The 15,560-nt window shown below is 46.5% G+C and overlaps 1 protein-coding gene across 3 annotated transcripts in view; it reads right to left on the bottom strand.

Annotated features, from left to right (window-relative positions):
* NACC2 (NACC family member 2) overlaps positions 1 to 7,122 on the bottom strand; it is a 109,028-nt gene extending 101,906 nt beyond the window's left edge. For all 3 annotated transcript variants that reach the window (XM_075259511.1, XM_075259513.1, XM_075259515.1), the window contains exon 1: positions 7,024 to 7,122. The gene's annotated coding sequence lies outside the window, so the exon portion shown is untranslated. The remainder of the gene's footprint in view (positions 1 to 7,023) is intronic.
* Positions 7,123 to 15,560: the final 8,438 nt, after the last annotated feature.

Here is a 15,560-nt window from a genome sequence, read left to right as displayed (position 1 = left end):
CCACAATAATACACCCAAATACCATCATTGTCCTAAAAAAAAAAAAAAAAGCTTTAGATGATCTACAGAGAGGATCTTTAGACTGCACAAGAAAGAGACGGGGTGATGGCGGAGCTACCTAAATGTATAGTTACCAACTATTACATTACAGGGACTTTTAAAGAGGGCCTTTCATGTCCTCTAACATGTGCCATGGTAAATACTGCAGGAAGGCTGACAGTGAGCTGAATTTAGCATTATGCCAGTGTATGTCAGAGTTGCAGAGATATTGGTGCTGTTATTTTCAATACCAAGATCCTTGCACAGTCAGAGAGGCTGGCCTTCAATTTCATTGTAACCATAGGACGATGAGAGATATGACCTAACAGTAAAAGACCATATTAGTGTACTGTCAGAGGGGAGTTCCTCACTGGCCAGGGTGTCACTGAGCTGTAAGGCCATCTGCTCTGACATTGCAGGGATATCGGTAATAAAACAAATGGCACCAATATCTCTGCAACTGGGCCTGATGCTGGCTGAGTTCAGTGAACTCTCAGCTTTCCAGTGGTATATAACATGGCCGGTGTTAGAGGACATGAAAGGTCATCTTTAAGTCCAGCTTTGGTCTGTCCTTATAGAGCAGGGGTAGGGAACCTTCGGCTCTCCAGCTGCTGTGAAACTACAACTCCCAACATGCTCCATTCACGTCAATGGGAGTTCCAAGAACAGCAGAGCAAGTAAGCATGCTGGGAATTGTAGTTTTGCAACAGCTGGAGAGCCGTACGTTCCCTACCCCTGTTATAGAGCCTCAGAAGGCCCCTAAACTGTGTAGAGCCGCCTACTTTTTGGTTTGATTTACTAAATCTTGCCAATATACTGGAATTTTTTGGGATGGTTTCCAAAAATTTCAGGACAGTTACGCTAGGTCTACACCAGAGCTGTTACTCCATCAGAGGACCAGAAGAACAGACAAACAGACCGCTAAAACACTGGAGCCTGAAAGACCCCATTGACGGTATTGGGGTCAGCGGTAGACGGACACCTGCCGCAGATGCAAACTCAGCCTTAGCAATAAATAAAGCAATTACATTACGGAGACCCCTGGACACCTGTCCCTTTAGCATGACCCCAAAGCTGAAGAATAGATTGATGGGCAGCATGGTAGCTCAGTGGTTAGCACTGCAGCCTTGGAGTCTTGGGTTCAAATTCTGCCAAGGACAACATCTGCAAGGAGTTTTGTATGTTCTCCCCGTGTTTGCGCTGGTTTCCTCCCACACTCCAAAAAAACATACTGAGAGAGCATTTAGATTATGGGACAGTGACTGACAATATCCTTAAAGCGCTGCGGAATATGATGGCGCTATATAAGTAAGCAGAATGAAAGAATGACCCTGTGTTTCTCCTTTTTCTTTGTGGCATTGTTGTGCGTATCCTGCACTGGTATTGTGGCTTGGGGCCTATATCCTGGCCGCCTTTCTTGCCTGTTTATTTGCTTTTTGGATGCTGCACAGTTTACCCTATGTCTGTATGTCATAATTTTTGAAAAATCTTCAATAAAACCCGTTTATACATAATGAAAGAATGAATGAACGCTACTGTACAAATATTACTTTGTTTGTACCGGTTCCAAAAATAATCCAAAATGTAAGCATGAAAAAAAAATTGTGAGAAAAATTGGCTCAGAAAGCAGAAAAGTTGCAGCCCAAGAGAAGTTTCTCCCTAACAAACTTAGGAAAGCCTTGGGTTTGGTTTACTGACGCTAACTTTCACTGCTGTTTAATATTTTAGCTTTCAAAAAGATAAAACAATGTGATAGATCATCAATTACTCAATACACAAGATACCCGCTTGGCAAGCAGACGGGCACATCGCTGCCCACAACACAACATAAATGCCTCTTAAAAGGAAGGAACACACCAGCAGTATGCAGATTAATGAGTCAGCATGTAATGGAGGCTCCATTTAAAGTAATCCGAAGGAGAGCGTTTTACACAGAGAACATAAAGTACTCGTCTCAAGACTTTCTCAGGTTTTTTTTCAGGGATAAGCAGGTTTGAATAATGCATATTAAGGAACGGCAAATATGATTTAAAGGTGACATGTTGTACTCAGAGTCATCCTGCAAGGAGGGTCGGGCCAAATGGCCAATCATTTATGGTAAACAGAAGCATAAAACGGAAAATATAGCGCTTTTTTTTATTGAGCGAGTGTGTGTGTGTGATGGGGGGAGGGGGAGGCAGGGAGAAAGGGCGGGGGCATCAGTCATTGCCAATAAGGCATCAGGGATATGTTTCAGTAAGAAATGGTTGTCAGTAGTGGCCTTATGTTGATTTGAGACAGTAAGCCACCCATAGGTCCTTATGGACAGGGGGTTTAGTGTCCCAAATAGTCCTAATATAAAGCTGTCCAAAACCTGAATTAAAATAAAAATTTGAAAAAAAAAAAACAACAACTTTATATTAACCTAGAGATCGTCTCATCAGACTCCTCTCTGGTGCTCCCAGCACCTGCGCAGTTCTTCAGTGAGTTCAGGGACACACACCTTTGCCTTAGAGTATGTTCACACAGAGTTTTTTTGCAGGTTGATTTTGAGGCGTAATCTGCCTAAAGGATAAAAAAAAACCGACAAGACCTATATTGAGGTGGATACCACCTTGAAAAACCCATTGAAATCAATGGGAGGTGGAAAAAACATGACACAGAATGCTGCAACTGAATGCTGGTGCACTGCTTCTGATTAGGCGCGAATAAATGGGCCCCAACAGGAGCGTGTCTCAAGCCATGGACGCTGTGGCTGACTCAGCCGTGGAAATCGCAGCAAGATAGGTCATGTTACTTCTTTTTTCCGCTACTACCTAGCAGGAAAAATAAGTGAGCGGCTCCCACTGAAGTCATTGGGAGCCATTTTTGGAAGCAGATTTTGAGACGGATTCCACGTCAAAATCCGCTTGCAAAAAACTCCATGTGAACATACCCTTACTTTCTCCAGAGTTTTTAGACGCTGGGCCTGGGGATTCCAGGATGAGTAGGATGGTTGTTAGATCTTCATCGCTTCATTGGTTTGTGGCCACTCAGACAGGTTTCTGCTTCTGTTAAACATGGTGCTATTATTGGTTTGGGACCTGACACTCCCTTTAAGATGAGGTCTGATTAAAGCAGACAGGAGGCTGAACTGCAGGAATATGACACAATATAAATAAAATGTGCAGAGTGTAAAAGACTATCAGGATAGAGAAAAGATTTTTCTCTGAACTGTGTCCATGAATGATAAGATTCAGGTGGACTGTAGTCACCACTAGGGGGAGTTTAGTCGCTTAGTGTATACTGATTAATGGTATTCCCAACGAAGACACAAACCTATATTCACACATTGTGTTAAGTTCATGTTCTTGCTGCAATTTCCCAAAATTTCTTAAATAATGCAGCAATTTTGCCACAATTCAGAAAGTCTTGAAAAAAACACAACCTTAAAGGCATATCCATATGTATACAGTATCATAACTATTTGGCAGATGAGGGTCCCAAGTCGGGACCGTATGTAGAGAGTGGGGCTCCTGCGATACGTCCTAGCCTAATTCAGACTATTCACATAGTATATCCATATATATAATAAAGCTTCACTTTTGCAATTCCCTCTATATCCGGGGGTGTATATTCTGTTCTTCACAGCAGAAAGTAAAATCCTTTGTTATTTTTTTATTATCCCATGAAAACCACAAACCACCCAAGCAAGACTTGATGTTGCAACTATGGATCCGCCATCTCTCCTGTGGTCAGACATTCACCTATTTTTTCCTGTATGAATCCTTTCTCAAATATGCAAGAGTAACTGCCTGTGGTCAAAAAGGACATTGTGTACAGTGGCATCTACAAGATTGTGCCCTGTATGCCCTCACCCAGGACCCAGCACCCGGGCACATGCCTCACCGCAGCCTCTGGGTGTGTGTGACCTAAAGTACAAAGACTTTCCATGCAATAGGAAATAGTGATGTGACTAAGGCTGAAGTCACCGTATACAGTGTGTGCACTTTAAAGGGGGTTTCCAGTTAAAGACACTTCTACAATTATCAACAGGGCCAGACATGTACAACATAAATCTCTAGTAGGAAAACCCCTATAAACTGCATCTATAGCGGAATGATTTGAGAGTTTGGTCTGGATTATGTAACAAGAAGGCTATCTTTATTACCAAGTTGGTTTGATTCTCCATGTCATTTAAAGGGGTTTTCTGGTCATTGCGGAGGTTGGTAATAATGACCTATCATCAGGATAGATCATCAGTATTACATCAGTGGGGTCTGACATCTGGACCCCGCACCGATCAGCTGTTTCAACTAGCAGTGTACGGCGTCGTAAGCAGAATGATCCGTACACTGTATAGAGGCTGTGCTAGAGTACTGGAGTAGTGCAAGTGAATGGCAGAGTTGCAGTACTCCAGTAAAGGGCACTACACAGTGTACGGATCACTCTACCAGCTCCATACACTGTACAGTTCTGGAACTTTGAGGCTGCTTGGAAAAGCTGGACCCCCCACCCATCTCATACTGATAACCAAAACCAACCCAGGACCAGAAAACTCCATTATTAGGGTGCATTCACACTACGGATACGGTGACTGATTCTGAACGTTAAAACATGTTCAGAATCAGCGCGTATAAAGCACATCCCATTCATTTCAATAGGAGCTGGCATACGAGCGCTCCCCATTGAAATTAATGGGCTGCTTTTTACTCTACGAGCGCTCCCATTGAAGTGAATGGGAAGCACTCGCATGTACGGCTCGGACTGAGCCGAGCGCCGGGCCCCTTCACACGGTGAGCCGTACACGCGAGCGCTTCCCATTCACTTCAATGGGAGCGCTCGTAGAGTAAAAAGCAGCCCATTCATTTCAATGGGGAGCGCTTGTATGCCGGCTCCCCATTAAAATGAATGGGATCTGCTTTATACGCGCTGATTCTGAACGTGTTTTAACGTTCAGAATTAGTCACCGTATCTGTAGTGTGAATGCACCCTTAGGCTGAAGCCCCACATTACGGAAACACAGCTTTTTTTTGTTGTAGATTTTGTTGCGGTTTTTTGAGACAAATCCAGGAGTGGATCAAGCAGAAGGGAGAAGTATAAGAACTTCCTATATATTTTCCATTCGTTTTGTAGCCATTCTTGTCTTTGGCTCAAAAATCCGCAGCAAAATCTACAACAAAAAAAAGCTGTGTTTCCGCAATGTGGGGCTTAGCCTTAGGCTAAGGCCCCATGTTGTAGAAACGTAGCTTTTTGTTTGCAGATTTTGCTGCGCTTTTTTGAGGCAAAGCCAAGAGTGGATTAAGCGAAGGCAGAAGTATAAGAACTTCCTATATATTTCTGATTCCTATTGTAGCCATTCTTGGCCTTTGCTCAAAAACATGCAACAAAATCTGCAACAAAAAAAGCTGTGTTTCTGCAACGTGGGGCTTTAGCCTCAAGCTAACCATATACAGATGTAGCAGAGTTAACCCAAACATTTGTAGAGTGATATTTTGTCATAGAAGGCAACAAGAACCAATGAAAGTCATTGAAAAAAAACATTTTTAACTTGTCATTGATCTTCTTTGTCTTCTGCAGTTTAACCAGCTGCAGAAGTTTGGGTCAACTCTGCTACATCTGTATATTGTAAATGTATTCCAGACATTGTAATGAGTGACCGATAGCTATCTATGCATGCACACCAAAATGGAGAAGATCGTTTCCCTAAGCCCAGAATCAGCAGAGTTTTACATAAATAAATGACAAGTTATACTGAATCTGACTCATAAAACTATATATCACTGTATGTATTCTGCTCTATAACATCATGTCTGGTGCGCTCAGGGTTAGAAATAACCCCCTCCACCCCATGTAAAGTGCCCCATCCACAGGATCCATCACAAATATGTGATAGATGCAGGTCTCACCCATCTGGAGAGGGGTCCATGGAATAGAGTTTGTCGTGCATGTGTGTCTCTCCTATTCATATCTATGGAAGTCCAAAAATAGCCAAGGATGCAGCGGTATAACATGAAACTCCTGATCTGTACAGGGTCGGACAACAATACACTAATGTTTATAGTACTGGTCTCCTCTTATTGGTAAGAGACACCTTATGGGCCTTCTAAGACTCCTAGGCCCATGTGGGACATCACTCTCTGCACCCCCTGCATGGACAAATTTCTAAGGGGGGAAGGGAAAAAAAACATAATACCATAGTGGAACGAGGAACTCAACGCTGGACCTGGGGATGGCTGGTCCACTGTTGGGTCCCCCGTTCCATATTAAGCCTCATGATGTATCAGTGTAATCTATGAACTACATGACAGTATAATACAGTACTTAAAGAAGTCTATAGAATCCTACATCATGTGTATCCCTCCATTGGTTGCCATATTGTGGAGGTATTCTCCCCCTACCAGCATTGCTCCAATACAAATCCATACCAAAGCACCATGTGGCGACACATAGAGTCTACGTAGTATGGAGTCACAAGGACTGTGTGTGCCCCTGTACAGAGACTAGAAATCGGGATCATTGATTTAGATAACCAGCAATTTGGTTTTCATGCAAACTAATTATGAGCCTCGTGTCCTGATGAGATTCTCCAAGACCGTACATGAGCGATCCCATCATCCTCATCGCCCTCTCTCATCCCTTCATTACCAGTAGAGGAGAGAGAACTATTCATAGTCACTTCCACCCAGACAGATCATCAGCAAACACTGCCCTGAGACACAAGTGGTTAATCTGACTCTTGTAGTCAGTACAGCAGAAGATGTGACAAGTGACACTGGCGATCTGTGGACACACTAAGAGCTGGCACCTGATGAACGGAGGCATTAAACCCATATGGGTGCATGCACTGGACACATATGGAACAAATGTACCTAAGATTTAAAGTGAACATTTCATACAAAAAAAATTCCTTCTGCACAGCTTTAGATTGCAAGCTCTGCAGCACAGCAACTAAACTAGCACAAGAACTCACAAACTCTGGATGTCACGTGTGAAAGTGCTGGATGAATAAAGCCAGGGACGTACCTGCCAGCGTGCCCATAAGGAGGAGGAGGCTGCCAGGCTGTGGATGGGCAGGGATGGGCAGGCCTCTGCTGGGCACCACACAAGCTCCGGCTCACTCCCTGGTCTTCAGACTCGCAGCTACAAACAGCGGCAGCAGGAAGTGATTCCAACTCGCATGGACTTTCTCTGACCTCACCCTCCATGGCAACAGGGAATTTAAAGGGACAGCTTTGCAGGTCCTGGAACGGGACAAGACGGATTTCTAGCAAGTTTATGCAGAAGGTTTAGAAGTTCGAGTATCAGAGCATGCAACATAAACTATACAACAGTCACAGAGAAGGAAAAGCTACAATCATAGAAGAAACTGATTTACAACCTTTTTTCAGGATAGTCTGTCATTTCTTAGCTGTATCTGTTCCTATAACCACAATCAATGTCCTGCTGCTAAGGACGCATTCACACAGTGCAGTTAAAACTGCTTTTTTATTTACATTTTACAAGTGAAACATTTGACAAATTTGTAAAAATAAAAACTTCATGCAGTTGTAAGGCCGTGGCCCTACCTTGTATTTTACAGTACCTGCAAAGTGAATGGTGTTCTGTCTAATCCAAGTCACACATTGCAGAAAAAAAAAAAAAGCTGCAGATTTTAAAAATTCCCACAGTTTTGTAAATCTCAGCAGGTCACTTATATTTCTCTATTTAGCTTATTTGTATAGCGCCATCATATTCCGCAGTGCTTTACGGACATTGTAGACACTTCCCTTACGCTAGGTTCACACTAGCGCCCGGAGTCCGTTCTGTGGTTTCCGTCTTCTGCATGCAGAAGACGAAAACCTGTCAGACCGGGTCCGGCCGTGAGCGGCGGTGAGCGTTTTATTTGACATTGAATTTGCCGCAGATTTTGACAAGGCCTCAAATTCCACCTCCCATTCTTTTCAATGGGTGGCAGTAGCTGCTTGTTTTTCAGGCAGATTCTGCCTCAGAAATCCCACTAAAATGAATAAAATGGTGGAAGATATGCTTTTTCCGTCTGCGCAGAATTTGTCATAAACCACTAGTAGAATTTGAACTTAGTGCCTGCCCAATAAAGGCAAAATACAGAGGCACTCTGCTCCAAATTCCGCTTCAGATTCAGTGTCAAAATCCTTGTCAGTTTTTGTCTAGCAGAATCCGCTTCAAATGCCTCAAACAGAAATTTTCTGCTTGGCAAATTTAGCACAAAATCCCTACATATTAACTGACTCCTAGTTGGTGCCAGAAACAGTCGTTTATCTCCGGGAAGAATAAAAGACGGGCACTAAAATTCAACATGAGGACTGGTAGGGGTCCGACACCTGGGGCATCCACAAATCAAATGTCTGAAGCAACAGCGGAGATACAGCGAGCTCTGCTTCCATTTCACAGGCCATATGATGTTACTTCCATCAGTCACATGACCGGTTTGCAATTCAGTCCCGTTCAGATGAATGGAACTGAGAAGTAATGCCAAGCACAGCCACTATGCAATGGTGGCGCTGCTCTTGGTATTGAATGAAGAGGCTGCAGAACACTGCAGTATTTTCAAGCAGCTGATCTGGCGGTGTCCCGGGTGTCAAGTCCCCATTGATCTTCAATTACTGATCTATCCAACAGATAGGTCATCTATTTTATATGCTGGATAATCCCTTTAAATTTCTCTTAGGCAACAACACAGAGGACATTAAACATTGCATCATGGCCACTAAAAAAAAGGATTATCCACTGGTCCTTCATAGTGACAGTGTCTGCTTTCATAGGTTAGGTTCTGAACATAGGGTTCCCCTTTAACCACAAGCATTTTCAGGAGTCTTCTGACTAGTGACTGTCCACTCCATTCCCTTAGCTAAAAGACAATTAACAACCAGTCTTGAGATTATATACCGTAATCTGACTTTATAGGACTCCTATAGTCCTCAATATTAGGACAGACCAGGGTGGGCCCCCACATCTATGGACGGGTAATAGTACTATCATTCAGTTTGGTATGTGCTATATTTGACAGCAGTGTCAGATGTGTCCAGCTCTCATAAAGCAGCTCCCTGCGTCACATGAACATATCATGCATATCATATATCATACAGGCATGTCACAATGACCACATCGGAGAGGAATCTGCTGTCCTCATATATCGGTGGGTAGGGGGGAGTGTGGAGTTAGATACCAGGTTCCTGCTATATGTCAGGCAATGCCAGCAAGTCCATTTTAGTATCAATGCAATGGAAAGGGAAGAATCTGCCCATTGTCATACATCAGATAAGAGAGATCCAAGTGGTTGCCATGGGCAATAAAACAGTTTTTTCTATGCACGATTACCAAAAAAATATAATAGCATGAATGACATGACGGCACTGCCACCCCTTGTAGCACCCAGGTCTGGGTTCCATGAAAAACTAATTATATATAAAAAGGGGCCAAGGTTGCCCACGTCAACCAATCAGAATCCTGTCTTTACTTTCTAATTACTCTCAGGGCATGTTCACACTAAGCAGACTTGTTGTAGCAAACTATTAGCACAGAGATTTTGACTGTGGGTATATTTAGCTCACAGAGGATTGTCTAGACTGGATAGAATTGTAGCAAACCCTCAGCTGCAGTTTAAATGGATTGTCTCAAGATCGGCACTTTTTTGGGGGTGACTGTTTGGGCATTCCGTCCTCTTTTCTGCTTGAAAAATGCAGAGAGAAGAATTTTTCAGGTGGAAACCTAGCGGACCCCATTATAGTCTATGAGGTCCGCATGTAATAGCTTTTTAAGCGGATTGGGTGTCCAATTTTCAGGTCCCCAAAAAACAGAAACCCCAACAAAGGTGTGAACCGTTAGTCAGGCCAGCTTTACACTGCTATATTAGGTTTGGAAATCTGGACTTGATTTTGGTCGTATTTCCCAGCTTGAACAATGAGAAGGGATCCAGACTGGGAGTAACATAGTCCTTCATAGTTGTTAGGAGTCCCTCCCTGGGATTACGGTCTTGTAATGTAATGCTGTTTACAGTATGGGACAATAGTCTTGTGGTTAGGCAGGAACTCCCAGCATCGTCTGTTTGGTTCTCACTAGTCTTGGCTCTCCATTGTTCTGATCCACTAGAAGACCAGAACAATGGAAAGGCAGACAATAATGAGGTCTGCTGGATGGGAGGCTGAAAAATACAGGACTTTTTCGTCTACTCATTTCAGGCAGACACTGCTGCGAAGTCAATGATATAACTGTGAACGTAGCCATAGATGACTATGATACTTGAAGCCTAAGTCCTTGCTTCGTTTGGGAAATATGGCTGACATACAATATTGCAGAGATCAAATACGCCCATGTGAAGCTGGCCTTCTCCACAAGATAGCTCAAAGCCCTCTGAACAATGGGGGTCCCATAACTGGCTCCCCCACCATTCACAAGAACAGGGATCACATGCCTTGCACTTGAATCGTGCAGTGACATGGTTGCACACTACTGCTCCAGCCAAAGTCTGTGTGAATGAAGACAACAGAGCACTATAGTCAGACAAATTCAACAAATTGGGGAGGGGGGACAAGGCTACAGTCCCTTTGGTCAGGCCATATTCCAATCTGGGGTGTGACAACTCCATTATTCAAGGCATGGGCAAGACAATGTGCTGGCCGCAACCCTTTTTTCGGGATGTGACTGGCATCTAGTTTACCCATGTCACAGTTAAATAACCAAAAACCTGGCGGATGCGGCAACACTCCACCGAGCCTGATACAGACACGCGTCTGGAACTATGGGAGTCGACCCCTCTTTTTAGGAACCTCCAGGACATATGGGGAGAGTAGGCAAGTATGCCATAAGTCCCACAGACATCTCACTGCTGCTCCATTCAAGTGGGTTACCCACCCCCTGCACTTCCCTTTTTTGGGAAAAGTAGTGAGGGCAGTGCAGAAATTCAAAACCGCCATACAAGGCCTAATAAATCTGCCGCAGTGATTATTTTTCTACTACATTTTCAGTTAGTGACAGGAATCGAAGATCCTGACAACAGTGAGGCATGGGACCATAGAATATTTGTGGGGTAAACGGTACAGAATCCTTATAATAGGTACTTAAGGGTTAGTTCACACATAGTGCCTGCCGCGGCTAGCTTTCCGCTCCGGATTAAGCCCAATAAATGGGCCTAGTCCGGAGGGATTGTCTTGACGTGGATGCCGCGGAATCTGCATTAAGATAGGACAGGTCCGCAAGCGGTAAAACAGATTCCGCGTCAAAATCCAGACCCAAAAAAACTACGTGTGAACTAACAGGCTGAGTTCACACAGAGTTTTTTGGTCAGGAATCTGCCTCAAAATCCTGACCAAAAAACGCCTCACCATACAGTTCTATGTAATTTTTTATTTTTTATTTTCTGCTAGCGGATTTTCCGCTAGTGGAAAAAAAGAAGCAACATGTCCATTCTTCAGGCGGATTCCGCCTCGGGAAATCAATACCAGTCAATGAGAGGCGAAAAAAACGCTAGCGTTTTTTTGGTAAAAAACGCCAGGCGGATTTTCCGCCTCCCATTGACTTGCATTGATTTTTTTTCAGGCGGAAATGCCTGAAAAACGCGTCAAAAAACTCCTCATGAATTTTCCTGAAGCGGATTTTTCCTGACCAAAATACTCTGTATGAATTTACCCTTAGGCCTTGTTCACACTGGGAATGGAAGGGCGGATTTTGGCACCGAGAGCGACGCGGAGAGCCACGTCACTCTCTGTCCAAAATCTGCCTGCCACAACTGTCTGGCTCAGACAGTCGCAGATTTTCCCTCCGGAGTAGGCTGAAATGAATGGGCCGACTCTGGAGGTTTCTGCCCTTAGGCGGACGCCACGGCTCAACGAGCCGCGGAATCTGCCTGAAGAAAGGGCAGCTTGCTTCTTTTTTCTGCTAGCGGCAACATGCCACTAGCGGAAAAAAGATTGCGAGCTGTCTCCATAGACCACCATTGTGAGGGCGCGGATTATGACTTGGATTCCACGCCATAGTCCGCCCTCTCTGTGCCCATGTGAATGGGCCCATATGGTATGTACAGGCAGAACAGTTGCCCCTAGCAACCAATCAGCTCACAGCTTTCATATTCCAAGCCTTACTGGAAAATATAAACTGTCTTCTGATAGGTTGCTATGGGCAACTGCTCTTCTTTGCCTGGATTTGTTTTTACACATAAGGCCTAGTTCGGTCTGTGAAGATTTTGGCGCCATCCTGGTTCTGTCAGAGACTTCCTCGGTGTGTTTGTATATTTAGGCTGTAATGTCCTGCTCTAGTTCTGGGGCAGATTTTAGGCAGGATAGACATATATTAGACATGTCAGACTCACCCGATGAAGTAGTCTTCACACCCGGGCTCCAGACAGAGCAGAGACAACACAAACAGTAGTAATGGGAACTGGCACATGAGGCAAAGGCAAGGCAGCTGCACCAGGGCTGGAGTGATGGGGACTCTACCTGACAGAGAATATAGAGATGGCCGGCAGTCACTACCTGACAGGGAGCATAGAGATGGCCGGCAGTCACTACCTGACAGGGAGCATAGAGATGGCCGGCAGTCACTACCTGACAGGGAGCATAGAGATGGCCGGCAGTCACTACCTGACAGGGAGCATAGAGATGGCCGGCAGTCACTACCTGAGAGGAAACATAGAGATGGCCGGCAGTCACTACCTGACAGGGAGCATAGAGATGGCCGGCAGTCACTACCTGACAGGGAGCATAGAGATGGCCGGCAGTCACTACCTGACAGGGAGCATAGAGATGGCCGGCAGTCACTACCTGACAGAGAATATAGAGATGGCTGGCAGTCACTACCTGACAGGGAGCATAGAGATGGCCGGCAGTCACTACCTGACAGGGAGCATAGAGATGGCCGGCAGTCACTACCTGACAGAGAATATAGAGATGGCCGGCAGTCACTACCTGACAGGGAGCATAGAGATGGCCGGCAGTCACTACCTGACAGAGAATATAGAGATGGCCGGCAGTCACTACCTGACAGGGAGCATAGAGATGGCCGGCAGTCACTACCTGAGAGGAAACATAGAGATGGCCGGCAGTCACTACCTGACAGGGAGCATAGAGATGGCCGGCAGTCACTACCTGACAGGGAGCATAGAGATGGCCAGCAGTCACTACCTGAGAGGAAACATAGAGATGGCCGGCAGTCACTACCTGACAGGGAGCATAGAGATGGCCAGCAGTCACTACCTGACAGGGAGCATAGAGATGGCCGGCAGTCACTACCTGACAGGGAGCATAGAGATGGCCGGCAGTCACTACCTGACAGGGAGCATAGAGATGGCCGGCAGTCACTACCTGACAGGGAGCATAGAGATGGCCGGCAGTCACTACCTGACAGGGAGCATAGAGATGGCCGGCAGTCACTACCTGAGAGGAAACATAGAGATGGCCGGCAGTCACTACCTGACAGGGAGCATAGAGATGGCCGGCAGTCACTACCTGACAGGGAGCATAGAGATGGCCGGCAGTCACTACCTGACAGAGAATATAGAGATGGCTGGCAGTCACTACCTGACAGGGAGCATAGAGATGGCCGGCAGTCACTACCTGACAGGGAGCATAGAGATGGCCGGCAGTCACTACCTGACAGAGAATATAGAGATGGCCGGCAGTCACTACCTGACAGGGAGCATAGAGATGGCCGGCAGTCACTACCTGACAGAGAATATAGAGATGGCCGGCAGTCACTACCTGACAGGGAGCATAGAGATGGCCGGCAGTCACTACCTGAGAGGAAACATAGAGATGGCCGGCAGTCACTACCTGACAGGGAGCATAGAGATGGCCGGCAGTCACTACCTGACAGGGAGCATAGAGATGGCCAGCAGTCACTACCTGACAGGGAGCATAGAGATGGCCGGCAGTCACTACCTGACAGGGAGCCCAGAGATGGCCGGCAGTCACTACCTGACAGGGAGCCCAGAGATGGCCGGCAGTCACTACCTGACAGAGAACATAGAGATGGCCAGCAGTCACTACCTGATAGGGAGCATAGAGATGGCCGGCAGTCACTACCTGACAGAGAATATAGAGATGGCCGGCAGTCACTACCTGACAGAGAATATAGAGATGGCCGGCAGTCACTACCTGAGAGGAAACATAGAGATGGCCGGCAGTCACTACCTGACAGGGAGCATAGAGATGGCCGGCAGTCACTACCTGACAGGGAGCATAGAGATGGCCGGCAGTCACTACCTGACAGGGAGCATAGAGATGGCCGGCAGTCACTACCTGACAGAGAATATAGAGATGGCCGGCAGTCACTACCTGACAGGGAGCATAGAGATGGCCAGCAGTCACTACCTGAGAGGAAACATAGAGATGGCCGGTAGTCACTACCTGACAGGGAGCATAGAGATGGCCGGCAGTCACTACCTGACAGGGAGCATAGAGATGGCCGGCAGTCACTACCTGACAGGGAGCATAGAGATGGCCGGCAGTCACTACCTGACAGAGAATATAGAGATGGCCGGCAGTCACTACCTGACAGGGAGCATAGAGATGGCCGGCAGTCACTACCTGAGAGGAAACATAGAGATGGCCGGCAGTCACTACCTGACAGGGAGCATAGAGATGGCCGGCAGTCACTACCTGACAGGGAGCATAGAGATGGCCAGCAGTCACTACCTGACAGGGAGCATAGAGATGGCCGGCAGTCACTACCTGACAGGGAGCCCAGAGATGGCCGGCAGTCACTACCTGACAGGGAGCCCAGAGATGGCCAGCAGTCACTACCTGATAGGGAGCATAGAGATGGCCGGCAGTCACTACCTGACAGAGAATATAGAGATGGCCGGCAGTCACTACCTGAGAGGAAACATAGAGATGGCCGGCAGTCACTACCTGACAGGGAGCACAGAGATGGCCGGCAGTCACTACCTAACAGGAAACATAGAGATGGCCGGCAGTCACTACCTGACAGGGAGCATAGAGATGGCCGGCAGTCACTACCTGACAGGGAGCATAGAGATGGCCGGCAGTCACTACCTGACAGGGAGCATAGAGATGGCCAGCAGTCACTACCTGACAGGGAGCATAGAGATGGCCGGCAGTCACTACCTGACAGGGAGCCCAGAGATGGCCGGCAGTCACTACCTGACAGAGAACATAGAGATGGCCAGCAGTCACTACCTGATAGGGAGCATAGAGATGGCCGGCAGTCACTACCTGACAGAGAATATAGAGATGGCCGGCAGTCACTACCTGAGAGGAAACATAGAGATGGCCGGCAGTCACTACCTGACAGGGAGCACAGAGATGGCCGGCAGTCACCACCTAACAGGAAACATAGAGATGGCCGGCAGTCACTACCTGACAGGGAGCATAGAGATGGCCGGCAGTCACTACCTGACAGGGAGCATAGAGATGGCCGGCAGTCACTACCTGACAGGGAGCATAGAGATGGCCGGCAGTCACTACCTGACAGGGAGCATAGAGATGGCCGGCAGTCACTACCTGACAGGGAGCCCAGAGATGGTCGGCAGTCACTACCTGACAGGGAGCCCAGAGATGGCCAGCAGTCACTACCTGACAGAGAACATA

Source organism: Leptodactylus fuscus, chromosome 11, assembly GCF_031893055.1.
Source record: "Leptodactylus fuscus isolate aLepFus1 chromosome 11, aLepFus1.hap2, whole genome shotgun sequence".
Taxonomy (NCBI): Eukaryota; Metazoa; Chordata; class Amphibia; order Anura; family Leptodactylidae; genus Leptodactylus; species Leptodactylus fuscus.
This window is presented reverse-complemented; position numbering and strand designations above follow the sequence as displayed.